The following is a 24,500-nucleotide window of genomic DNA, read 5'->3' on the forward strand; positions in this document are numbered from 1 at the left end:
TACCAAGAGAGTTCCCTTCGCTTACGGCCATACCAGCCTGAATACGCCCGATCTCGTCCGATCTCGGAAGCTAAGCAGGGTCGGGCCTGGTTAGTACTTGGATGGGAGACCGCCTGGGAATACCAGGTGCTGTAAGCTTTTTGCTCCAGTAGAGGGTACTCTTATGTCATGCGTGGAGCAACTGCCTTTTATTTATCGCCCTAATAATGTTGTGTCTTTTTATTGGACTACATGCAGTTTGTTAGTGCTGCCCTGCCCTGATCAAATCCAATCATGGACAGTGCGTTTCCCTCGAAATGTAGGCACTACATTCAGCATTTGTTTTTAGGCTCGGAGACTGTCAATGTCTGTCGTCCATTAGGGCCCTGTAAAATCCCTTCAATGTTTTGCCTGAAACCCCCAAAAAAAAAAAAAAAAAAAAAAATTTAAAAATAAACAATTACTCCCCCTCTTCTCCGTTTACATTTCCCGGTTGGCCGTTTATCCCTGCTTCTCCAGGTTTTCGCTCTCAAAAGCACACCCTTTTAATCGAAATATAACACGATTGGATGTTCTATGTCCACGACAACGTTTAAAACCCTAGCAGGAGACCACTTTTGAGGTCTGGGAAAAATTGAAGACATATCGATTTTGGGGTGTAGTTACCCTTTACACGCAAGTGTGCGCCAGGAAGAGACATTTGTTTGGTTAAGCAGTGTTGCTGTAGCTCTCATGTGATTGCGGAGTTTGCAAAACAAATGGCCACTGGATTGATGCAAATAATGATGATATAATTCTGCCAAGCTGGCATAGGCTACTTTGCAGTTAACATTTCATTGAGAAGGTTTTTGTGGGAAGCCTTTCCTTCTCTACCAGAAGAAGGTAATCATTAGCCTCATCGCTAACGGCTACACAAAGTGTAGCGCTCCGCTCGCATGCGCACAGAAACTGGGCAGTCCTGTGCCGTTTCTGAAAGTTGGGTGGAAATACGAATCACTGATGCATTTTGTTGATGTCTAATGATTCACTTGGGCAAATGAATGCATTTTCTAACAAGTTGAAAGGATTTAGTTGATTTCCTCCTTAGTTCAAAACATTTTTGAATATTGTTGAATTTCGGTTTAAAGTCTGGATTCCGTGATTCCGTGCGGGCGCGCCGTATTATATAGTCCATGAAGTTGTCATAAGTGTGAACACAGGATATGCCCTCTTCCCCCCACCCCACCCCACCCCACAAGAGTGAAATATATGGTCTGGAAATGTAAGCAAGGTTTGAGCTTTGTCAGTGTGTCACAACGTGGACAGTTCTCTGTCTCCTGATGAATAAGCGGCACATTGACTTTATATAGTGTACCAAGAGAGTTCCCTTCGCTTACGGCCATACCAGCCTGAATACGCCCGATCTCGTCCGATCTCGGAAGCTAAGCAGGGTCGGGCCTGGTTAGTACTTGGATGGGAGACCGCCTGGGAATACCAGGTGCTGTAAGCTTTTTGCTCCAGTAGAGGGTACTCTTATGTCATGCGTGGAGCAACTGCCTTTTATTTATCGCCCTAATAATGTTGTGTCTTTTTATTGGACTACATGCAGTTTGTTAGTGCTGCCCTGCCCTGATCAAATCCAATCATGGACAGTGCGTTTCCCTCGAAATGTAGGCACTACATTCAGCATTTGTTTTTAGGCTCGGAGACTGTCAATGTCTGTCGTCCATTAGGGCCCTGTAAAATCCCTTCAATGTTTTGCCTGAAACCCCCATTTTTTTTTTTTTTTTTTAATAAACAATTACTCCCCCTCTTCTCCGTTTACATTTCCCGGTTGGCCGTTTATCCCTGCTTCTCCAGGTTTTCGCTCTCAAAAGCACACCCTTTTAATCGAAATATAACACGATTGGATGTTCTATGTCCACGACAACGTTTAAAACCCTAGCAGGAGACCACTTTTGAGGTCTGGGAAAAATTGAAGACATATCGATTTTGGGGTGTAGTTACCCTTTACACGCAAGTGTGCGCCAGGAAGAGACATTTGTTTGGTTAAGCAGTGTTGCTGTAGCTCTCATGTGATTGCGGAGTTTGCAAAACAAATGGCCACTGGATTGATGCAAATAATGATGATATAATTCTGCCAAGCTGGCATAGGCTACTTTGCAGTTAACATTTCATTGAGAAGGTTTTTGTGGGAAGCCTTTCCTTCTCTACCAGAAGAAGGTCATCATTAGCCTCATCGCTAACGGCTACACAAAGTGTAGCGCTCCGCTCGCATGCGCACAGAAACTGGGCAGTCCTGTGCCGTTTCTGAAAGTTGGGTGGAAATACGAATCACTGATGCATTTTGTTGATGTCTAATGATTCACTTGGGCAAATGAATGCATTTTCTAACAAGTTGAAAGGATTTAGTTGATTTCCTCCTTAGTTCAAAACATTTTTGAATATTGTTGAATTTCGGTTTAAAGTCTGGATTCCGTGATTCCGTGCGGGCGCGCCGTATTATATAGTCCATGAAGTTGTCATAAGTGTGAACACAGGATATGCCCTCTTCCCCCCCACCCCACCCCACCCCACAAGAGTGAAATATATGGTCTGGAAATGTAAGCAAGGTTTGAGCTTTGTCAGTGTGTCACAACGTGGACAGTTCTCTGTCTCCTGATGAATAAGCGGCACATTGACTTTATATAGTGTACCAAGAGAGTTCCCTTCGCTTACGGCCATACCAGCCTGAATACGCCCGATCTCGTCCGATCTCGGAAGCTAAGCAGGGTCGGGCCTGGTTAGTACTTGGATGGGAGACCGCCTGGGAATACCAGGTGCTGTAAGCTTTTTGCTCCAGTAGAGGGTACTCTTATGTCATGCGTGGAGCAACTGCCTTTTATTTATCGCCCTAATAATGTTGTGTCTTTTTATTGGACTACATGCAGTTTGTTAGTGCTGCCCTGCCCTGATCAAATCCAATCATGGACAGTGCGTTTCCCTCGAAATGTAGGCACTACATTCAGCATTTGTTTTTAGGCTCGGAGACTGTCAATGTCTGTCGTCCATTAGGGCCCTGTAAAATCCCTTCAATGTTTTGCCTGAAACCCCCCCCCCATTTTTTTTTTTTTTTTTTTTAAATAAACAATTACTCCCCCTCTTCTCCGTTTACATTTCCCGGTTGGCCGTTTATCCCTGCTTCTCCAGGTTTTCGCTCTCAAAAGCACACCCTTTTAATCGAAATATAACACGATTGGATGTTCTATGTCCACGACAACGTTTAAAACCCTAGCAGGAGACCACTTTTGAGGTCTGGGAAAAATTGAAGACATATCGATTTTGGGGTGTAGTTACCCTTTACACGCAAGTGTGCGCCAGGAAGAGACATTTGTTTGGTTAAGCAGTGTTGCTGTAGCTCTCATGTGATTGCGGAGTTTGCAAAACAAATGGCCACTGGATTGATGCAAATAATGATGATATAATTCTGCCAAGCTGGCATAGGCTACTTTGCAGTTAACATTTCATTGAGAAGGTTTTTGTGGGAAGCCTTTCCTTCTCTACCAGAAGAAGGTCATCATTAGCCTCATCGCTAACGGCTACACAAAGTGTAGCGCTCCGCTCGCATGCGCACAGAAACTGGGCAGTCCTGTGCCGTTTCTGAAAGTTGGGTGGAAATACGAATCACTGATGCATTTTGTTGATGTCTAATGATTCACTTGGGCAAATGAATGCATTTTCTAACAAGTTGAAAGGATTTAGTTGATTTCCTCCTTAGTTCAAAACATTTTTGAATATTGTTGAATTTCGGTTTAAAGTCTGGATTCCGTGATTCCGTGCGGCGCGCCGTATTATATAGTCCATGAAGTTGTCATAAGTGTGAACACAGGATATGCCCTCTTCCCCCCACCCCACCCCACCCCACCCCACAAGAGTGAAATATATGGTCTGGAAATGTAAGCAAGGTTTGAGCTTTGTCAGTGTGTCACAACGTGGACAGTTCTCTGTCTCCTGATGAATAAGCGGCACATTGACTTTATATAGTGTACCAAGAGAGTTCCCTTCGCTTACGGCCATACCAGCCTGAATACGCCCGATCTCGTCCGATCTCGGAAGCTAAGCAGGGTCGGGCCTGGTTAGTACTTGGATGGGAGACCGCCTGGGAATACCAGGTGCTGTAAGCTTTTTGCTCCAGTAGAGGGTACTCTTATGTCATGCGTGGAGCAACTGCCTTTTATTTATCGCCCTAATAATGTTGTGTCTTTTTATTGGACTACATGCAGTTTGTTAGTGCTGCCCTGCCCTGATCAAATCCAATCATGGACAGTGCGTTTCCCTCGAAATGTAGGCACTACATTCAGCATTTGTTTTTAGGCTCGGAGACTGTCAATGTCTGTCGTCCATTAGGGCCCTGTAAAATCCCTTCAATGTTTTGCCTGAAACCCCCCCCCCCCTTTTTTTTTTTTTTTTAAATAAACAATTACTCCCCCTCTTCTCCGTTTACATTTCCCGGTTGGCCGTTTATCCCTGCTTCTCCAGGTTTTCGCTCTCAAAAGCACACCCTTTTAATCGAAATATAACACGATTGGATGTTCTATGTCCACGACAACGTTTAAAACCCTAGCAGGAGACCACTTTTGAGGTCTGGGAAAAATTGAAGACATATCGATTTTGGGGTGTAGTTACCCTTTACACGCAAGTGTGCGCCAGGAAGAGACATTTGTTTGGTTAAGCAGTGTTGCTGTAGCTCTCATGTGATTGCGGAGTTTGCAAAACAAATGGCCACTGGATTGATGCAAATAATGATGATATAATTCTGCCAAGCTGGCATAGGCTACTTTGCAGTTAACATTTCATTGAGAAGGTTTTTGTGGGAAGCCTTTCCTTCTCTACCAGAAGAAGGTCATCATTAGCCTCATCGCTAACGGCTACACAAAGTGTAGCGCTCCGCTCGCATGCGCACAGAAACTGGGCAGTCCTGTGCCGTTTCTGAAAGTTGGGTGGAAATACGAATCACTGATGCATTTTGTTGATGTCTAATGATTCACTTGGGCAAATGAATGCATTTTCTAACAAGTTGAAAGGATTTAGTTGATTTCCTCCTTAGTTCAAAACATTTTTGAATATTGTTGAATTTCGGTTTAAAGTCTGGATTCCGTGATTCCGTGTGGGCGCGCCGTATTATATAGTCCATGAAGTTGTCATAAGTGTGAACACAGGATATGCCCTCTTCCCCCCACCCCACCCCACCCCACAAGAGTGAAATATATGGTCTGGAAATGTAAGCAAGGTTTGAGCTTTGTCAGTGTGTCACAACGTGGACAGTTCTCTGTCTCCTGATGAATAAGCGGCACATTGACTTTATATAGTGTACCAAGAGAGTTCCCTTCGCTTACGGCCATACCAGCCTGAATACGCCCGATCTCGTCCGATCTCGGAAGCTAAGCAGGGTCGGGCCTGGTTAGTACTTGGATGGGAGACCGCCTGGGAATACCAGGTGCTGTAAGCTTTTTGCTCCAGTAGAGGGTACTCTTATGTCATGCGTGGAGCAACTGCCTTTTATTTATCGCCCTAATAATGTTGTGTCTTTTTATTGGACTACATGCAGTTTGTTAGTGCTGCCCTGCCCTGATCAAATCCAATCATGGACAGTGCGTTTCCCTCGAAATGTAGGCACTACATTCAGCATTTGTTTTTAGGCTCGGAGACTGTCAATGTCTGTCGTCCATTAGGGCCCTGTAAAATCCCTTCAATGTTTTGCCTGAAACCCCCCCCATTTTTTTTTTTTTTTTTTTTAATAAACAATTACTCCCCCTCTTCTCCGTTTACATTTCCCGGTTGGCCGTTTATCCCTGCTTCTCCAGGTTTTCGCTCTCAAAAGCACACCCTTTTAATCGAAATATAACACGATTGGATGTTCTATGTCCACGACAACGTTTAAAACCCTAGCAGGAGACCACTTTTGAGGTCTGGGAAAAATTGAAGACATATCGATTTTGGGGTGTAGTTACCCTTTACACGCAAGTGTGCGCCAGGAAGAGACATTTGTTTGGTTAAGCAGTGTTGCTGTAGCTCTCATGTGATTGCGGAGTTTGCAAAACAAATGGCCACTGGATTGATGCAAATAATGATGATATAATTCTGCCAAGCTGGCATAGGCTACTTTGCAGTTAACATTTCATTGAGAAGGTTTTTGTGGGAAGCCTTTCCTTCTCTACCAGAAGAAGGTCATCATTAGCCTCATCGCTAACGGCTACACAAAGTGTAGCGCTCCGCTCGCATGCGCACAGAAACTGGGCAGTCCTGTGCCGTTTCTGAAAGTTGGGTGGAAATACGAATCACTGATGCATTTTGTTGATGTCTAATGATTCACTTGGGCAAATGAATGCATTTTCTAACAAGTTGAAAGGATTTAGTTGATTTCCTCCTTAGTTCAAAACATTTTTGAATATTGTTGAATTTCGGTTTAAAGTCTGGATTCCGTGATTCCGTGCGGGCGCGCCGTATTATATAGTCCATGAAGTTGTCATAAGTGTGAACACAGGATATGCCCTCTTCCCCCCCCCCCCCCCCCCCCCCCCCCCCACAAGAGTGAAATATATGGTCTGGAAATGTAAGCAAGGTTTGAGCTTTGTCAGTGTGTCACAACGTGGACAGTTCTCTGTCTCCTGATGAATAAGCGGCACATTGACTTTATATAGTGTACCAAGAGAGTTCCCTTCGCTTACGGCCATACCAGCCTGAATACGCCCGATCTCGTCCGATCTCGGAAGCTAAGCAGGGTCGGGCCTGGTTAGTACTTGGATGGGAGACCGCCTGGGAATACCAGGTGCTGTAAGCTTTTTGCTCCAGTAGAGGGTACTCTTACGTCATGCGTGGAGCAACTGCCTTTTATTTATCGCCCTAATAATGTTGTGTCTTTTTATTGGACTACATGCAGTTTGTTAGTGCTGCCCTGCCCTGATCAAATCCAATCATGGACAGTGCGTTTCCCTCGAAATGTAGGCACTACATTCAGCATTTGTTTTTAGGCTCGGAGACTGTCAATGTCTGTCGTCCATTAGGGCCCTGTAAAATCCCTTCAATGTTTTGCCTGAAACCCCCCCCATTTTTTTTTTTTTTTTTTTTAATAAACAATTACTCCCCCTCTTCTCCGTTTACATTTCCCGGTTGGCCGTTTATCCCTGCTTCTCCAGGTTTTCGCTCTCAAAAGCACACCCTTTTAATCGAAATATAACACGATTGGATGTTCTATGTCCACGACAACGTTTAAAACCCTAGCAGGAGACCACTTTTGAGGTCTGGGAAAAATTGAAGACATATCGATTTTGGGGTGTAGTTACCCTTTACACGCAAGTGTGCGCCAGGAAGAGACATTTGTTTGGTTAAGCAGTGTTGCTGTAGCTCTCATGTGATTGCGGAGTTTGCAAAACAAATGGCCACTGGATTGATGCAAATAATGATGATATAATTCTGCCAAGCTGGCATAGGCTACTTTGCAGTTAACATTTCATTGAGAAGGTTTTTGTGGGAAGCCTTTCCTTCTCTACCAGAAGAAGGTCATCATTAGCCTCATCGCTAACGGCTACACAAAGTGTAGCGCTCCGCTCGCATGCGCACAGAAACTGGGCAGTCCTGTGCCGTTTCTGAAAGTTGGGTGGAAATACGAATCACTGATGCATTTTGTTGATGTCTAATGATTCACTTGGGCAAATGAATGCATTTTCTAACAAGTTGAAAGGATTTAGTTGATTTCCTCCTTAGTTCAAAACATTTTTGAATATTGTTGAATTTCGGTTTAAAGTCTGGATTCCGTGATTCCGTGTGGGCGCGCCGTATTATATAGTCCATGAAGTTGTCATAAGTGTGAACACAGGATATGCCCTCTCCCCCCCCCCCCCCCACCCCACCCCACAAGAGTGAAATATATGGTCTGGAAATGTAAGCAAGGTTTGAGCTTTGTCAGTGTGTCACAACGTGGACAGTTCTCTGTCTCCTGATGAATAAGCGGCACATTGACTTTATATAGTGTACCAAGAGAGTTCCCTTCGCTTACGGCCATACCAGCCTGAATACGCCCGATCTCGTCCGATCTCGGAAGCTAAGCAGGGTCGGGCCTGGTTAGTACTTGGATGGGAGACCGCCTGGGAATACCAGGTGCTGTAAGCTTTTTGCTCCAGTAGAGGGTACTCTTATGTCATGCGTGGAGCAACTGCCTTTTATTTATCGCCCTAATAATGTTGTGTCTTTTTATTGGACTACATGCAGTTTGTTAGTGCTGCCCTGCCCTGATCAAATCCAATCATGGACAGTGCGTTTCCCTCGAAATGTAGGCACTACATTCAGCATTTGTTTTTAGGCTCGGAGACTGTCAATGTCTGTCGTCCATTAGGGCCCTGTAAAATCCCTTCAATGTTTTGCCTGAAACCCCCCCCCCCATTTTTTTTTTTTTTTTTTTTTAAATAAACAATTACTCCCCCTCTTCTCCGTTTACATTTCCCGGTTGGCCGTTTATCCCTGCTTCTCCAGGTTTTCGCTCTCAAAAGCACACCCTTTTAATCGAAATATAACACGATTAATGTTCTATGTCCACGACAACGTTTAAAACCCTAGCAGGAGACCACTTTTGAGGTCTGGGAAAAATTGAAGACATATCGATTTTGGGGTGTAGTTACCCTTTACACGCAAGTGTGCGCCAGGAAGAGACATTTGTTTGGTTAAGCAGTGTTGCTGTAGCTCTCATGTGATTGCGGAGTTTGCAAAACAAATGGCCACTGGATTGATGCAAATAATGATGATATAATTCTGCCAAGCTGGCATAGGCTACTTTGCAGTTAACATTTCATTGAGAAGGTTTTTGTGGGAAGCCTTTCCTTCTCTACCAGAAGAAGGTCATCATTAGCCTCATCGCTAACGGCTACACAAAGTGTAGCGCTCCGCTCGCATGCGCACAGAAACTGGGCAGTCCTGTGCCGTTTCTGAAAGTTGGGTGGAAATACGAATCACTGATGCATTTTGTTGATGTCTAATGATTCACTTGGGCAAATGAATGCATTTTCTAACAAGTTGAAAGGATTTAGTTGATTTCCTCCTTAGTTCAAAACATTTTTGAATATTGTTGAATTTCGGTTTAAAGTCTGGATTCCGTGATTCCGTGTGGGCGCGCCGTATTATATAGTCCATGAAGTTGTCATAAGTGTGAACACAGGATATGCCCTCTTCCCCCCCCCCCACCCCACCCCACCCCACAAGAGTGAAATATATGGTCTGGAAATGTAAGCAAGGTTTGAGCTTTGTCAGTGTGTCACAACGTGGACAGTTCTCTGTCTCCTGATGAATAAGCGGCACATTGACTTTATATAGTGTACCAAGAGAGTTCCCTTCGCTTACGGCCATACCAGCCTGAATACGCCCGATCTCGTCCGATCTCGGAAGCTAAGCAGGGTCGGGCCTGGTTAGTACTTGGATGGGAGACCGCCTGGGAATACCAGGTGCTGTAAGCTTTTTGCTCCAGTAGAGGGTACTCTTATGTCATGCGTGGAGCAACTGCCTTTTATTTATCGCCCTAATAATGTTGTGTCTTTTTATTGGACTACATGCAGTTTGTTAGTGCTGCCCTGCCCTGATCAAATCCAATCATGGACAGTGCGTTTCCCTCGAAATGTAGGCACTACATTCAGCATTTGTTTTTAGGCTCGGAGACTGTCAATGTCTGTCGTCCATTAGGGCCCTGTAAAATCCCTTCAATGTTTTGCCTGAAACCCCCCCCCCCCCATTTTTTTTTTTTTTTAAATAAACAATTACTCCCCCTCTTCTCCGTTTACATTTCCCGGTTGGCCGTTTATCCCTGCTTCTCCAGGTTTTCGCTCTCAAAAGCACACCCTTTTAATCGAAATATAACACGATTGGATGTTCTATGTCCACGACAACGTTTAAAACCCTAGCAGGAGACCACTTTTGAGGTCTGGGAAAAATTGAAGACATATCGATTTTGGGGTGTAGTTACCCTTTACACGCAAGTGTGCGCCAGGAAGAGACATTTGTTTGGTTAAGCAGTGTTGCTGTAGCTCTCATGTGATTGCGGAGTTTGCAAAACAAATGGCCACTGGATTGATGCAAATAATGATGATATAATTCTGCCAAGCTGGCATAGGCTACTTTGCAGTTAACATTTCATTGAGAAGGTTTTTGTGGGAAGCCTTTCCTTCTCTACCAGAAGAAGGTCATCATTAGCCTCATCGCTAACGGCTACACAAAGTGTAGCGCTCCGCTCGCATGCGCACAGAAACTGGGCAGTCCTGTGCCGTTTCTGAAAGTTGGGTGGAAATACGAATCACTGATGCATTTTGTTGATGTCTAATGATTCACTTGGGCAAATGAATGCATTTTCTAACAAGTTGAAAGGATTTAGTTGATTTCCTCCTTAGTTCAAAACATTTTTGAATATTGTTGAATTTCGGTTTAAAGTCTGGATTCCGTGATTCCGTGCGGGCGCGCCGTATTATATAGTCCATGAAGTTGTCATAAGTGTGAACACAGGATATGCCCTCTTCCCCCCCCACCCCACCCCACAAGAGTGAAATATATGGTCTGGAAATGTAAGCAAGGTTTGAGCTTTGTCAGTGTGTCACAACGTGGACAGTTCTCTGTCTCCTGATGAATAAGCGGCACATTGACTTTATATAGTGTACCAAGAGAGTTCCCTTCGCTTACGGCCATACCAGCCTGAATACGCCCGATCTCGTCCGATCTCGGAAGCTAAGCAGGGTCGGGCCTGGTTAGTACTTGGATGGGAGACCGCCTGGGAATACCAGGTGCTGTAAGCTTTTTGCTCCAGTAGAGGGTACTCTTACGTCATGCGTGGAGCAACTGCCTTTTATTTATCGCCCTAATAATGTTGTGTCTTTTTATTGGACTACATGCAGTTTGTTAGTGCTGCCCTGCCCTGATCAAATCCAATCATGGACAGTGCGTTTCCCTCGAAATGTAGGCACTACATTCAGCATTTGTTTTTAGGCTCGGAGACTGTCAATGTCTGTCGTCCATTAGGGCCCTGTAAAATCCCTTCAATGTTTTGCCTGAAACCCCCCCCCCATTTTTTTTTTTTTTTTTTTAATAAACAATTACTCCCCCTCTTCTCCGTTTACATTTCCCGGTTGGCCGTTTATCCCTGCTTCTCCAGGTTTTCGCTCTCAAAAGCACACCCTTTTAATCGAAATATAACACGATTGGATGTTCTATGTCCACGACAACGTTTAAAACCCTAGCAGGAGACCACTTTTGAGGTCTGGGAAAAATTGAAGACATATCGATTTTGGGGTGTAGTTACCCTTTACACGCAAGTGTGCGCCAGGAAGAGACATTTGTTTGGTTAAGCAGTGTTGCTGTAGCTCTCATGTGATTGCGGAGTTTGCAAAACAAATGGCCACTGGATTGATGCAAATAATGATGATATAATTCTGCCAAGCTGGCATAGGCTACTTTGCAGTTAACATTTCATTGAGAAGGTTTTTGTGGGAAGCCTTTCCTTCTCTACCAGAAGAAGGTCATCATTAGCCTCATCGCTAACGGCTACACAAAGTGTAGCGCTCCGCTCGCATGCGCACAGAAACTGGGCAGTCCTGTGCCGTTTCTGAAAGTTGGGTGGAAATACGAATCACTGATGCATTTTGTTGATGTCTAATGATTCACTTGGGCAAATGAATGCATTTTCTAACAAGTTGAAAGGATTTAGTTGATTTCCTCCTTAGTTCAAAACATTTTTGAATATTGTTGAATTTCGGTTTAAAGTCTGGATTCCGTGATTCCGTGTGGGCGCGCCGTATTATATAGTCCATGAAGTTGTCATAAGTGTGAACACAGGATATGCCCTCTCCCCCCCCACCCCACCCCACCCCACCCCACAAGAGTGAAATATATGGTCTGGAAATGTAAGCAAGGTTTGAGCTTTGTCAGTGTGTCACAACGTGGACAGTTCTCTGTCTCCTGATGAATAAGCGGCACATTGACTTTATATAGTGTACCAAGAGAGTTCCCTTCGCTTACGGCCATACCAGCCTGAATACGCCCGATCTCGTCCGATCTCGGAAGCTAAGCAGGGTCGGGCCTGGTTAGTACTTGGATGGGAGACCGCCTGGGAATACCAGGTGCTGTAAGCTTTTTGCTCCAGTAGAGGGTACTCTTATGTCATGCGTGGAGCAACTGCCTTTTATTTATCGCCCTAATAATGTTGTGTCTTTTTATTGGACTACATGCAGTTTGTTAGTGCTGCCCTGCCCTGATCAAATCCAATCATGGACAGTGCGTTTCCCTCGAAATGTAGGCACTACATTCAGCATTTGTTTTTAGGCTCGGAGACTGTCAATGTCTGTCGTCCATTAGGGCCCTGTAAAATCCCTTCAATGTTTTGCCTGAAACCCCCCCCCCCCATTTTTTTTTTTTAAATAAACAATTACTCCCCCTCTTCTCCGTTTACATTTCCCGGTTGGCCGTTTATCCCTGCTTCTCCAGGTTTTCGCTCTCAAAAGCACACCCTTTTAATCGAAATATAACACGATTGGATGTTCTATGTCCACGACAACGTTTAAAACCCTAGCAGGAGACCACTTTTGAGGTCTGGGAAAAATTGAAGACATATCGATTTTGGGGTGTAGTTACCCTTTACACGCAAGTGTGCGCCAGGAAGAGACATTTGTTTGGTTAAGCAGTGTTGCTGTAGCTCTCATGTGATTGCGGAGTTTGCAAAACAAATGGCCACTGGATTGATGCAAATAATGATGATATAATTCTGCCAAGCTGGCATAGGCTACTTTGCAGTTAACATTTCATTGAGAAGGTTTTTGTGGGAAGCCTTTCCTTCTCTACCAGAAGAAGGTCATCATTAGCCTCATCGCTAACGGCTACACAAAGTGTAGCGCTCCGCTCGCATGCGCACAGAAACTGGGCAGTCCTGTGCCGTTTCTGAAAGTTGGGTGGAAATACGAATCACTGATGCATTTTGTTGATGTCTAATGATTCACTTGGGCAAATGAATGCATTTTCTAACAAGTTGAAAGGATTTAGTTGATTTCCTCCTTAGTTCAAAACATTTTTGAATATTGTTGAATTTCGGTTTAAAGTCTGGATTCCGTGATTCCGTGTGGGCGCGCCGTATTATATAGTCCATGAAGTTGTCATAAGTGTGAACACAGGATATGCCCTCTCCCCCCCCCCCCCACCCCACCCCACCCCAAAGAGTGAAATATATGGTCTGGAAATGTAAGCAAGGTTTGAGCTTTGTCAGTGTGTCACAACGTGGACAGTTCTCTGTCTCCTGATGAATAAGCGGCACATTGACTTTATATAGTGTACCAAGAGAGTTCCCTTCGCTTACGGCCATACCAGCCTGAATACGCCCGATCTCGTCCGATCTCGGAAGCTAAGCAGGGTCGGGCCTGGTTAGTACTTGGATGGGAGACCGCCTGGGAATACCAGGTGCTGTAAGCTTTTTGCTCCAGTAGAGGGTACTCTTATGTCATGCGTGGAGCAACTGCCTTTTATTTATCGCCCTAATAATGTTGTGTCTTTTTATTGGACTACATGCAGTTTGTTAGTGCTGCCCTGCCCTGATCAAATCCAATCATGGACAGTGCGTTTCCCTCGAAATGTAGGCACTACATTCAGCATTTGTTTTTAGGCTCGGAGACTGTCAATGTCTGTCGTCCATTAGGGCCCTGTAAAATCCCTTCAATGTTTTGCCTGAAACCCCCCCCCCCCCCATTTTTTTTTTTTTTTTTTAAATAAACAATTACTCCCCCTCTTCTCCGTTTACATTTCCCGGTTGGCCGTTTATCCCTGCTTCTCCAGGTTTTCGCTCTCAAAAGCACACCCTTTTAATCGAAATATAACACGATTGGATGTTCTATGTCCACGACAACGTTTAAAACCCTAGCAGGAGACCACTTTTGAGGTCTGGGAAAAATTGAAGACATATCGATTTTGGGGTGTAGTTACCCTTTACACGCAAGTGTGCGCCAGGAAGAGACATTTGTTTGGTTAAGCAGTGTTGCTGTAGCTCTCATGTGATTGCGGAGTTTGCAAAACAAATGGCCACTGGATTGATGCAAATAATGATGATATAATTCTGCCAAGCTGGCATAGGCTACTTTGCAGTTAACATTTCATTGAGAAGGTTTTTGTGGGAAGCCTTTCCTTCTCTACCAGAAGAAGGTCATCATTAGCCTCATCGCTAACGGCTACACAAAGTGTAGCGCTCCGCTCGCATGCGCACAGAAACTGGGCAGTCCTGTGCCGTTTCTGAAAGTTGGGTGGAAATACGAATCACTGATGCATTTTGTTGATGTCTAATGATTCACTTGGGCAAATGAATGCATTTTCTAACAAGTTGAAAGGATTTAGTTGATTTCCTCCTTAGTTCAAAACATTTTTGAATATTGTTGAATTTCGGTTTAAAGTCTGGATTCCGTGATTCCGTGCGGGCGCGCCGTATTATATAGTCCATGAAGTTGTCATAAGTGTGAACACAGGATATGCCCTCTTCCCCCCCCCCACCCCACCCCACAAAGAGTGAAATATATGGTCTGGAAATGTAAGCAAGGTTTGAGCTTTGTCAGTGTGTCACAACGTGGACAGTTCTCTGTCTCCTGATGAATAAGCGGCACATTGACTTTATATAGTGTACCAAGAGAGTTCCCTTCGCTTACGGCCATACCAGCCTGAATACGCCCGATCTCGTCCGATCTCGGAAGCTAAGCAGGGTCGGGCCTGGTTAGTACTTGGATGGGAGACCGCCTGGGAATACCAGGTGCTGTAAGCTTTTTGCTCCAGTAGAGGGTACTCTTACGTCATGCGTGGAGCAACTGCCTTTTATTTATCGCCCTAATAATGTTGTGTCTTTTTATTGGACTACATGCAGTTTGTTAGTGCTGCCCTGCCCTGATCAAATCCAATCATGGACAGTGCGTTTCCCTCGAAATGTAGGCACTACATTCAGCATTTGTTTTTAGGCTCGGAGACTGTCAATGTCTGTCGTCCATTAGGGCCCTGTAAAATCCCTTCAATGTTTTGCCTGAAACCCCCCCCCCCCTTTTTTTTTTTAAATAAACAATTACTCCCCCTCTTCTCCGTTTACATTTCCCGGTTGGCCGTTTATCCCTGCTTCTCCAGGTTTTCGCTCTCAAAAGCACACCCTTTTAATCGAAATATAACACGATTGGATGTTCTATGTCCACGACAACGTTTAAAACCCTAGCAGGAGACCACTTTTGAGGTCTGGGAAAAATTGAAGACATATCGATTTTGGGGTGTAGTTACCCTTTACACGCAAGTGTGCGCCAGGAAGAGACATTTGTTTGGTTAAGCAGTGTTGCTGTAGCTCTCATGTGATTGCGGAGTTTGCAAAACAAATGGCCACTGGATTGATGCAAATAATGATGATATAATTCTGCCAAGCTGGCATAGGCTACTTTGCAGTTAACATTTCATTGAGAAGGTTTTTGTGGGAAGCCTTTCCTTCTCTACCAGAAGAAGGTCATCATTAGCCTCATCGCTAACGGCTACACAAAGTGTAGCGCTCCGCTCGCATGCGCACAGAAACTGGGCAGTCCTGTGCCGTTTCTGAAAGTTGGGTGGAAATACGAATCACTGATGCATTTTGTTGATGTCTAATGATTCACTTGGGCAAATGAATGCATTTTCTAACAAGTTGAAAGGATTTAGTTGATTTCCTCCTTAGTTCAAAACATTTTTGAATATTGTTGAATTTCGGTTTAAAGTCTGGATTCCGTGATTCCGTGTGGGCGCGCCGTATTATATAGTCCATGAAGTTGTCATAAGTGTGAACACAGGATATGCCCTCTCCCCCCCCACCCCACCCCACCCCACCCCACAAGAGTGAAATATATGGTCTGGAAATGTAAGCAAGGTTTGAGCTTTGTCAGTGTGTCACAACGTGGACAGTTCTCTGTCTCCTGATGAATAAGCGGCACATTGACTTTATATAGTGTACCAAGAGAGTTCCCTTCGCTTACGGCCATACCAGCCTGAATACGCCCGATCTCGTCCGATCTCGGAAGCTAAGCAGGGTCGGGCCTGGTTAGTACTTGGATGGGAGACCGCCTGGGAATACCAGGTGCTGTAAGCTTTTTGCTCCAGTAGAGGGTACTCTTATGTCATGCGTGGAGCAACTGCCTTTTATTTATCGCCCTAATAATGTTGTGTCTTTTTATTGGACTACATGCAGTTTGTTAGTGCTGCCCTGCCCTGATCAAATCCAATCATGGACAGTGCGTTTCCCTCGAAATGTAGGCACTACATTCAGCATTTGTTTTTAGGCTCGGAGACTGTCAATGTCTGTCGTCCATTAGGGCCCTGTAAAATCCCTTCAATGTTTTGCCTGAAACCCCCCCATTTTTTTTTTTTTTTAAATAAACAATTACTCCCCCTCTTCTCCGTTTACATTTCCCGGTTGGCCGTTTATCCCTGCTTCTCCAGGTTTTCGCTCTCAAAAGCACACCCTTTTAATCGAAATATAACACGATTGGATGTTCTATGTCCACGACAACGTTTAAAACCCTAGCAGGAGACCACTTTTGAGGTCTGGGAAAAATTGAAGACATATCGATTTTGGGGTGTAGTTACCCTTTACACGCAAGTGTGCGCCAGGAAGAGACATTTGTTTGGTTAAGCAGTGTTGCTGTAGCTCTCATGTGATTGCGGAGTTTGCAAAACAAATGGCCACTGGATTGATGCAAATAATGATGATATAATTCTGCCAAGCTGGCATAGGCTACTTTGCAGTTAACATTTCATTGAGAAGGTTTTTGTGGGAAGCCTTTCCTTCTCTACCAGAAGAAGGTCATCATTAGCCTCATCGCTAACGGCTACACAAAGTGTAGCGCTCCGCTCGCATGCGCACAGAAACTGGGCAGTCCTGTGCCGTTTCTGAAAGTTGGGTGGAAATACGAATCACTGATGCATTTTGTTGATGTCTAATGATTCACTTGGGCAAATGAATGCATTTTCTAACAAGTTGAAAGGATTTAGTTGATTTCCTCCTTAGTTCAAAACATTTTTGAATATTGTTGAATTTCGGTTTAAAGTCTGGATTCCGTGATTCCGTGTGGGCGCGCCGTATTATATAGTCCATGAAGTTGTCATAAGTGTGAACACAGGATATGCCCTCTCCCCCCACCCCCACCCCACCCCACAAAGAGTGAAATATATGGTCTGGAAATGTAAGCAAGGTTTGAGCTTTGTCAGTGTGTCACAACGTGGACAGTTCTCTGTCTCCTGATGAATAAGCGGCACATTGACTTTATATAGTGTACCAAGAGAGTTCCCTTCGCTTACGGCCATACCAGCCTGAATACGCCCGATCTCGTCCGATCTCGGAAGCTAAGCAGGGTCGGGCCTGGTTAGTACTTGGATGGGAGACCGCCTGGGAATACCAGGTGCTGTAAGCTTTTTGCTCCAGTAGAGGGTACTCTTATGTCATGCGTGGAGCAACTGCCTTTTATTTATCGCCCTAATAATGTTGTGTCTTTTTATTGGACTACATGCAGTTTGTTAGTGCTGCCCTGCCCTGATCAAATCCAATCATGGACAGTGCGTTTCCCTCGAAATGTAGGCACTACATTCAGCATTTGTTTTTAGGCTCGGAGACTGTCAATGTCTGTCGTCCATTAGGGCCCTGTAAAATCCCTTCAATGTTTTGCCTGAAACCCCCCATTTTTTTTTTTTTTTTTTAAATAAACAATTACTCCCCCTCTTCTCCGTTTACATTTCCCGGTTGGCCGTTTATCCCTGCTTCTCCAGGTTTTCGCTCTCAAAAGCACACCCTTTTAATCGAAATATAACACGATTGGATGTTCTATGTCCACGACAACGTTTAAAACCCTAGCAGGAGACCACTTTTGAGGTCTGGGAAAAATTGAAGACATATCGATTTTGGGGTGTAGTTACCCTTTACACGCAAGTGTGCGCCAGGAAGAGACATTTGTTTGGTTAAGCAGTGTTGCTGTAGCTCTCATGTGATTGCGGAGTTTGCAAAACAAATGGCCACTGGATTGATGCAAATAATGATGATATAATTCTGCCAAGCTGGCATAGGCTACTTTGCAGTTAACATTTCATTGAGAAGGTTTTTGTGGGAAGCCTTTCCTTCTCTACCAGAAGAAGGTCATCATTAGCCTCATCGCTAACGGCTACACAAAGTGTAGCGCTCCGCTCGCATGCGCACAGAAACTGGGCAGTCCTGTGCCGTTTCTGAAAGTTGGGTGGAAATACGAATCACTGATGCATTTTGTTGATGTCTAATGATTCACTTGGGCAAATGAATGCATTTTCTAACAAGTTGAAAGGATTTAGTTGATTTCCTCCTTAGTTCAAAACATTTTTGAATATTGTTGAATTTCGGTTTAAAGTCTGGATTCCGTGATTCCGTGTGGGCGCGCCGTATTATATAGTCCATGAAGTTGTCATAAGTGTGAACACAGGATATGCCCTCTCCCCCCCCACCCCACCCCACCCCACCCCACAAGAGTGAAATATATGGTCTGGAAATGTAAGCAAGGTTTGAGCTTTGTCAGTGTGTCACAACGTGGACAGTTCTCTGTCTCCTGATGAATAAGCGGCACATTGACTTTATATAGTGTACCAAGAGAGTTCCCTTCGCTTACGGCCATACCAGCCTGAATACGCCCGATCTCGTCCGATCTCGGAAGCTAAGCAGGGTCGGGCCTGGTTAGTACTTGGATGGGAGACCGCCTGGGAATACCAGGTGCTGTAAGCTTTTTGCTCCAGTAGAGGGTACTCTTATGTCATGCGTGGAGCAACTGCCTTTTATTTATCGCCCTAATAATGTTGTGTCTTTTTATTGGACTACATGCAGTTTGTTAGTGCTGCCCTGCCCTGATCAAATCCAATCATGGACAGTGCGTTTCCCTCGAAATGTAGGCACTACATTCAGCATTTGTTTTTAGGCTCGGAGACTGTCAATGTCTGTCGTCCATTAGGGCCCTGTAAAATCCCTTCAATGTTTTGCCTGAAACCCCCCCCCCCATTTTTTTTTTTTTTTTTTTTAAATAAACAATTACTCCCCCTCTTCTCCGTTTACATTTCCCGGTTGGCCGTTTATCCCTGCTTCTCCAGGTTTTCGCTCTCAAAAGCACACCCTTTTAATCGAAATATAACACGATTGGATGTTCTATGTCCACGACAACGTTTAAAACCCTAGCAGGAGACCACTTTTGAGGTCTGGGAAAAATTGAAGACATATCGATTTTGGGGTGTAGTTACCCTTTACACGCAAGTGTGCGCCAGGAAGAGACATTTGTTTGGTTAAGCAGTGTTGCTGTAGCTCTCATGTGATTGCGGAGTTTGCAAAACAAATGGCCACTGGATTGATGCAAATAATGATGATATAATTCTGCCAAGCTGGCATAGGCTACTTTGCAGTTAACATTTCATTGAGAAGGTTTTTGTGGGAAGCCTTTCCTTCTCTACCAGAAGAAGGTCATCATTAGCCTCATCGCTAACGGCTACACAAAGTGTAGCGCTCCGCTCGCATGCGCACAGAAACTGGGCAGTCCTGTGCCGTTTCTGAAAGTTGGGTGGAAATACGAATCACTGATGCATTTTGTTGATGTCTAATGATTCACTTGGGCAAATGAATGCATTTTCTAACAAGTTGAAAGGATTTAGTTGATTTCCTCCTTAGTTCAAAACATTTTTGAATATTGTTGAATTTCGGTTTAAAGTCTGGATTCCGTGATTCCGTGTGGGCGCGCCGTATTATATAGTCCATGAAGTTGTCATAAGTGTGAACACAGGATATGCCCTCTCCCCCCCCACCCCACCCCACCCCACCCCACAAGAGTGAAATATATGGTCTGGAAATGTAAGCAAGGTTTGAGCTTTGTCAGTGTGTCACAACGTGGACAGTTCTCTGTCTCCTGATGAATAAGCGGCACATTGACTTTATATAGTGTACCAAGAGAGTTCCCTTCGCTTACGGCCATACCAGCCTGAATACGCCCGATCTCGTCCGATCTCGGAAGCTAAGCAGGGTCGGGCCTGGTTAGTACTTGGATGGGAGACCGCCTGGGAATACCAGGTGCTGTAAGCTTTTTGCTCCAGTAGAGGGTACTCTTATGTCATGCGTGGAGCAACTGCCTTTTATTTATCGCCCTAATAATGTTGTGTCTTTTTATTGGACTACATGCAGTTTGTTAGTGCTGCCCTGCCCTGATCAAATCCAATCATGGACAGTGCGTTTCCCTCGAAATGTAGGCACTACATTCAGCATTTGTTTTTAGGCTCGGAGACTGTCAATGTCTGTCGTCCATTAGGGCCCTGTAAAATCCCTTCAATGTTTTGCCTGAAACCCCCCCCCCCCCATTTTTTTTTTTTTTTTTTTTAAATAAACAATTACTCCCCCTCTTCTCCGTTTACATTTCCCGGTTGGCCGTTTATCCCTGCTTCTCCAGGTTTTCGCTCTCAAAAGCACACCCTTTTAATCGAAATATAACACGATTGGATGTTCTATGTCCACGACAACGTTTAAAACCCTAGCAGGAGACCACTTTTGAGGTCTGGGAAAAATTGAAGACATATCGATTTTGGGGTGTAGTTACCCTTTACACGCAAGTGTGCGCCAGGAAGAGACATTTGTTTGGTTAAGCAGTGTTGCTGTAGCTCTCATGTGATTGCGGAGTTTGCAAAACAAATGGCCACTGGATTGATGCAAATAATGATGATATAATTCTGCCAAGCTGGCATAGGCTACTTTGCAGTTAACATTTCATTGAGAAGGTTTTTGTGGGAAGCCTTTCCTTCTCTACCAGAAGAAGGTCATCATTAGCCTCATCGCTAACGGCTACACAAAGTGTAGCGCTCCGCTCGCATGCGCACAGAAACTGGGCAGTCCTGTGCCGTTTCTGAAAGTTGGGTGGAAATACGAATCACTGATGCATTTTGTTGATGTCTAATGATTCACTTGGGCAAATGAATGCATTTTCTAACAAGTTGAAAGGATTTAGTTGATTTCCTCCTTAGTTCAAAACATTTTTGAATATTGTTGAATTTCGGTTTAAAGTCTGGATTCCGTGATTCCGTGTGGGCGCGCCGTATTATATAGTCCATGAAGTTGTCATAAGTGTGAACACAGGATATGCCCTCTTCCCCCCCCCCCCCACCCCACCCCACCCCACAAGAGTGAAATATATGGTCTGGAAATGTAAGCAAGGTTTGAGCTTTGTCAGTGTGTCACAACGTGGACAGTTCTCTGTCTCCTGATGAATAAGCGGCACATTGACTTTATATAGTGTACCAAGAGAGTTCCCTTCGCTTACGGCCATACCAGCCTGAATACGCCCGATCTCGTCCGATCTCGGAAGCTAAGCAGGGTCGGGCCTGGTTAGTACTTGGATGGGAGACCGCCTGGGAATACCAGGTGCTGTAAGCTTTTTGCTCCAGTAGAGGGTACTCTTATGTCATGCGTGGAGCAACTGCCTTTTATTTATCGCCCTAATAATGTTGTGTCTTTTTATTGGACTACATGCAGTTTGTTAGTGCTGCCCTGCCCTGATCAAATCCAATCATGGACAGTGCGTTTCCCTCGAAATGTAGGCACTACATTCAGCATTTGTTTTTAGGCTCGGAGACTGTCAATGTCTGTCGTCCATTAGGGCCCTGTAAAATCCCTTCAATGTTTTGCCTGAAACCCCCCCCCCCCCCCCCCCCCAAAAAAAAAATTTTTTTAAATAAACAATTACTCCCCCTCTTCTCCGTTTACATTTCCCGGTTGGCCGTTTATCCCTGCTTCTCCAGGTTTTCGCTCTCAAAAGCACACCCTTTTAATCGAAATATAACACGATTGGATGTTCTATGTCCACGACAACGTTTAAAACCCTAGCAGGAGACCACTTTTGAGGTCTGGGAAAAATTGAAGACATATCGATTTTGGGGTGTAGTTACCCTTTACACGCAAGTGTGCGCCAGGAAGAGACATTTGTTTGGTTAAGCAGTGTTGCTGTAGCTCTCATGTGATTGCGGAGTTTGCAAAACAAATGGCCACTGGATTGATGCAAATAATGATGATATAATTCTGCCAAGCTGGCATAGGCTTTTGCAGTTAACATTTCATTGAGAAGGTTTTTGTGGGAAGCCTTTCCTTCTCTACCAGAAGAAGGTCATCATTAGCCTCATCGCTAACGGCTACACAAAGTGTAGCGCTCCGCTCGCATGCGCACAGAAACTGGGCAGTCCTGTGCCGTTTCTGAAAGTTGGGTGGAAATACGAATCACTGATGCATTTTGTTGATGTCTAATGATTCACTTGGGCAAATGAATGCATTTTCTAACAAGTTGAAAGGATTTAGTTGATTTCCTCCTTAGTTCAAAACATTTTTGAATATTGTTGAATTTCGGTTTAAAGTCTGGATTCCGTGATTCCGTGCGGGCGCGCCGTATTATATAGTCCATGAAGTTGTCATAAGTGTGAACACAGGATATGCCCTCTTCCCCCCCCACCCCACCCCACAAGAGTGAAATATATGGTCTGGAAATGTAAGCAAGGTTTGAGCTTTGTCAGTGTGTCACAACGTGGACAGTTCTCTGTCTCCTGATGAATAAGCGGCACATTGACTTTATATAGTGTACCAAGAGAGTTCCCTTCGCTTACGGCCATACCAGCCTGAATACGCCCGATCTCGTCCGATCTCGGAAGCTAAGCAGGGTCGGGCCTGGTTAGTACTTGGATGGGAGACCGCCTGGGAATACCAGGTGCTGTAAGCTTTTTGCTCCAGTAGAGGGTACTCTTATGTCATGCGTGGAGCAACTGCCTTTTATTTATCGCCCTAATAATGTTGTGTCTTTTTATTGGACTACATGCAGTTTGTTAGTGCTGCCCTGCCCTGATCAAATCCAATCATGGACAGTGCGTTTCCCTCGAAATGTAGGCACTACATTCAGCATTTGTTTTTAGGCTCGGAGACTGTCAATGTCTGTCGTCCATTAGGGCCCTGTAAAATCCCTTCAATGTTTTGCCTGAAACCCCCCCCCCCCCCAAAATTTTTTTTTTTTTTAATAAACAATTACTCCCCCTCTTCTCCGTTTACATTTCCCGGTTGGCCGTTTATCCCTGCTTCTCCAGGTTTTCGCTCTCAAAAGCACACCCTTTTAATCGAAATATAACACGATTGGATGTTCTATGTCCACGACAACGTTTAAAACCCTAGCAGGAGACCACTTTTGAGGTCTGGGAAAAATTGAAGACATATCGATTTTGGGGTGTAGTTACCCTTTACACGCAAGTGTGCGCCAGGAAGAGACATTTGTTTGGTTAAGCAGTGTTGCTGTAGCTCTCATGTGATTGCGGAGTTTGCAAAACAAATGGCCACTGGATTGATGCAAATAATGATGATATAATTCTGCCAAGCTGGCATAGGCTACTTTGCAGTTAACATTTCATTGAGAAGGTTTTTGTGGGAAGCCTTTCCTTCTCTACCAGAAGAAGGTCATCATTAGCCTCATCGCTAACGGCTACACAAAGTGTAGCGCTCCGCTCGCATGCGCACAGAAACTGGGCAGTCCTGTGCCGTTTCTGAAAGTTGGGTGGAAATACGAATCACTGATGCATTTTGTTGATGTCTAATGATTCACTTGGGCAAATGAATGCATTTTCTAACAAGTTGAAAGGATTTAGTTGATTTCCTCCTTAGTTCAAAACATTTTTGAATATTGTTGAATTTCGGTTTAAAGTCTGGATTCCGTGATTCCGTGCGGGCGCGCCGTATTATATAGTCCATGAAGTTGTCATAAGTGTGAACACAGGATATGCCCTCTTCCCCCCCCACCCCACCCCACCCCACCCCACAAGAGTGAAATATATGGTCTGGAAATGTAAGCAAGGTTTGAGCTTTGTCAGTGTGTCACAACGTGGACAGTTCTCTGTCTCCTGATGAATAAGCGGCACATTGACTTTATATAGTGTACCAAGAGAGTTCCCTTCGCTTACGGCCATACCAGCCTGAATACGCCCGATCTCGTCCGATCTCGGAAGCTAAGCAGGGTCGGGCCTGGTTAGTACTTGGATGGGAGACCGCCTGGGAATACCAGGTGCTGTAAGCTTTTTGCTCCAGTAGAGGGTACTCTTATGTCATGCGTGGAGCAACTGCCTTTTATTTATCGCCCTAATAATGTTGTGTCTTTTTATTGGACTACATGCAGTTTGTTAGTGCTGCCCTGCCCTGATCAAATCCAATCATGGACAGTGCGTTTCCCTCGAAATGTAGGCACTACATTCAGCATTTGTTTTTAGGCTCGGAGACTGTCAATGTCTGTCGTCCATTAGGGCCCTGTAAAATCCCTTCAATGTTTTGCCTGAAACCCCCCCATTTTTTTTTTTTTTTAAATAAACAATTACTCCCCCTCTTCTCCGTTTACATTTCCCGGTTGGCCGTTTATCCCTGCTTCTCCAGGTTTTCGCTCTCAAAAGCACACCCTTTTAATCGAAATATAACACGATTGGATGTTCTATGTCCACGACAACGTTTAAAACCCTAG

General features: G+C 44.6%; 19 non-coding genes across 19 annotated transcripts; all 19 read left to right on the forward strand.

Annotated features, from left to right (window-relative positions):
* Nucleotides 1–19: 19 nt before the first annotated feature.
* Nucleotides 20–138, forward strand: LOC124023789. Its single transcript, XR_006836778.1, has one exon. It is a non-coding gene; the product is annotated as a 5S ribosomal RNA (ribosomal RNA).
* A 1,211-nt stretch (nucleotides 139–1,349) lies between these two features.
* Nucleotides 1,350–1,468, forward strand: LOC124023790. The gene has a single exon (XR_006836779.1). It is a non-coding gene; the product is annotated as a 5S ribosomal RNA (ribosomal RNA).
* Nucleotides 1,469–2,670: 1,202 nt separating this feature from the next.
* LOC124023791 lies at nucleotides 2,671–2,789 on the forward strand. The gene has a single exon (XR_006836780.1). It is a non-coding gene; the product is annotated as a 5S ribosomal RNA (ribosomal RNA).
* Nucleotides 2,790–4,002: 1,213 nt separating this feature from the next.
* Nucleotides 4,003–4,121, forward strand: LOC124023792. Its single transcript, XR_006836781.1, has one exon. It is a non-coding gene; the product is annotated as a 5S ribosomal RNA (ribosomal RNA).
* Nucleotides 4,122–5,327: 1,206 nt separating this feature from the next.
* Nucleotides 5,328–5,446, forward strand: LOC124023794. The gene has a single exon (XR_006836783.1). It is a non-coding gene; the product is annotated as a 5S ribosomal RNA (ribosomal RNA).
* A 1,213-nt stretch (nucleotides 5,447–6,659) lies between these two features.
* Nucleotides 6,660–6,778, forward strand: LOC124023795. The gene has a single exon (XR_006836784.1). It is a non-coding gene; the product is annotated as a 5S ribosomal RNA (ribosomal RNA).
* A 1,209-nt stretch (nucleotides 6,779–7,987) lies between these two features.
* LOC124023796 lies at nucleotides 7,988–8,106 on the forward strand. The gene has a single exon (XR_006836785.1). It is a non-coding gene; the product is annotated as a 5S ribosomal RNA (ribosomal RNA).
* Nucleotides 8,107–9,321: 1,215 nt separating this feature from the next.
* Nucleotides 9,322–9,440, forward strand: LOC124023797. The gene has a single exon (XR_006836786.1). It is a non-coding gene; the product is annotated as a 5S ribosomal RNA (ribosomal RNA).
* Nucleotides 9,441–10,644: 1,204 nt separating this feature from the next.
* Nucleotides 10,645–10,763, forward strand: LOC124023798. The gene has a single exon (XR_006836787.1). It is a non-coding gene; the product is annotated as a 5S ribosomal RNA (ribosomal RNA).
* A 1,213-nt stretch (nucleotides 10,764–11,976) lies between these two features.
* LOC124023799 lies at nucleotides 11,977–12,095 on the forward strand. The gene has a single exon (XR_006836788.1). It is a non-coding gene; the product is annotated as a 5S ribosomal RNA (ribosomal RNA).
* A 1,208-nt stretch (nucleotides 12,096–13,303) lies between these two features.
* On the forward strand, nucleotides 13,304–13,422 carry LOC124023801. Its single transcript, XR_006836789.1, has one exon. It is a non-coding gene; the product is annotated as a 5S ribosomal RNA (ribosomal RNA).
* A 1,211-nt stretch (nucleotides 13,423–14,633) lies between these two features.
* LOC124023802 lies at nucleotides 14,634–14,752 on the forward strand. Its single transcript, XR_006836790.1, has one exon. It is a non-coding gene; the product is annotated as a 5S ribosomal RNA (ribosomal RNA).
* Nucleotides 14,753–15,959: 1,207 nt separating this feature from the next.
* On the forward strand, nucleotides 15,960–16,078 carry LOC124023803. The gene has a single exon (XR_006836791.1). It is a non-coding gene; the product is annotated as a 5S ribosomal RNA (ribosomal RNA).
* A 1,202-nt stretch (nucleotides 16,079–17,280) lies between these two features.
* Nucleotides 17,281–17,399, forward strand: LOC124023804. Its single transcript, XR_006836792.1, has one exon. It is a non-coding gene; the product is annotated as a 5S ribosomal RNA (ribosomal RNA).
* Nucleotides 17,400–18,608: 1,209 nt separating this feature from the next.
* On the forward strand, nucleotides 18,609–18,727 carry LOC124023806. The gene has a single exon (XR_006836795.1). It is a non-coding gene; the product is annotated as a 5S ribosomal RNA (ribosomal RNA).
* Nucleotides 18,728–19,943: 1,216 nt separating this feature from the next.
* Nucleotides 19,944–20,062, forward strand: LOC124023807. The gene has a single exon (XR_006836796.1). It is a non-coding gene; the product is annotated as a 5S ribosomal RNA (ribosomal RNA).
* Nucleotides 20,063–21,281: 1,219 nt separating this feature from the next.
* Nucleotides 21,282–21,400, forward strand: LOC124023808. The gene has a single exon (XR_006836797.1). It is a non-coding gene; the product is annotated as a 5S ribosomal RNA (ribosomal RNA).
* Nucleotides 21,401–22,611: 1,211 nt separating this feature from the next.
* On the forward strand, nucleotides 22,612–22,730 carry LOC124023809. Its single transcript, XR_006836798.1, has one exon. It is a non-coding gene; the product is annotated as a 5S ribosomal RNA (ribosomal RNA).
* Nucleotides 22,731–23,946: 1,216 nt separating this feature from the next.
* On the forward strand, nucleotides 23,947–24,065 carry LOC124023810. The gene has a single exon (XR_006836799.1). It is a non-coding gene; the product is annotated as a 5S ribosomal RNA (ribosomal RNA).
* The last annotated feature ends 435 nt before the right edge of the window (nucleotides 24,066–24,500 follow it).

Source organism: Oncorhynchus gorbuscha, unplaced genomic scaffold (genome assembly GCF_021184085.1).
Source record: "Oncorhynchus gorbuscha isolate QuinsamMale2020 ecotype Even-year unplaced genomic scaffold, OgorEven_v1.0 Un_scaffold_1678, whole genome shotgun sequence".
Classification (NCBI taxonomy): Eukaryota; Metazoa; Chordata; class Actinopteri; order Salmoniformes; family Salmonidae; genus Oncorhynchus; species Oncorhynchus gorbuscha.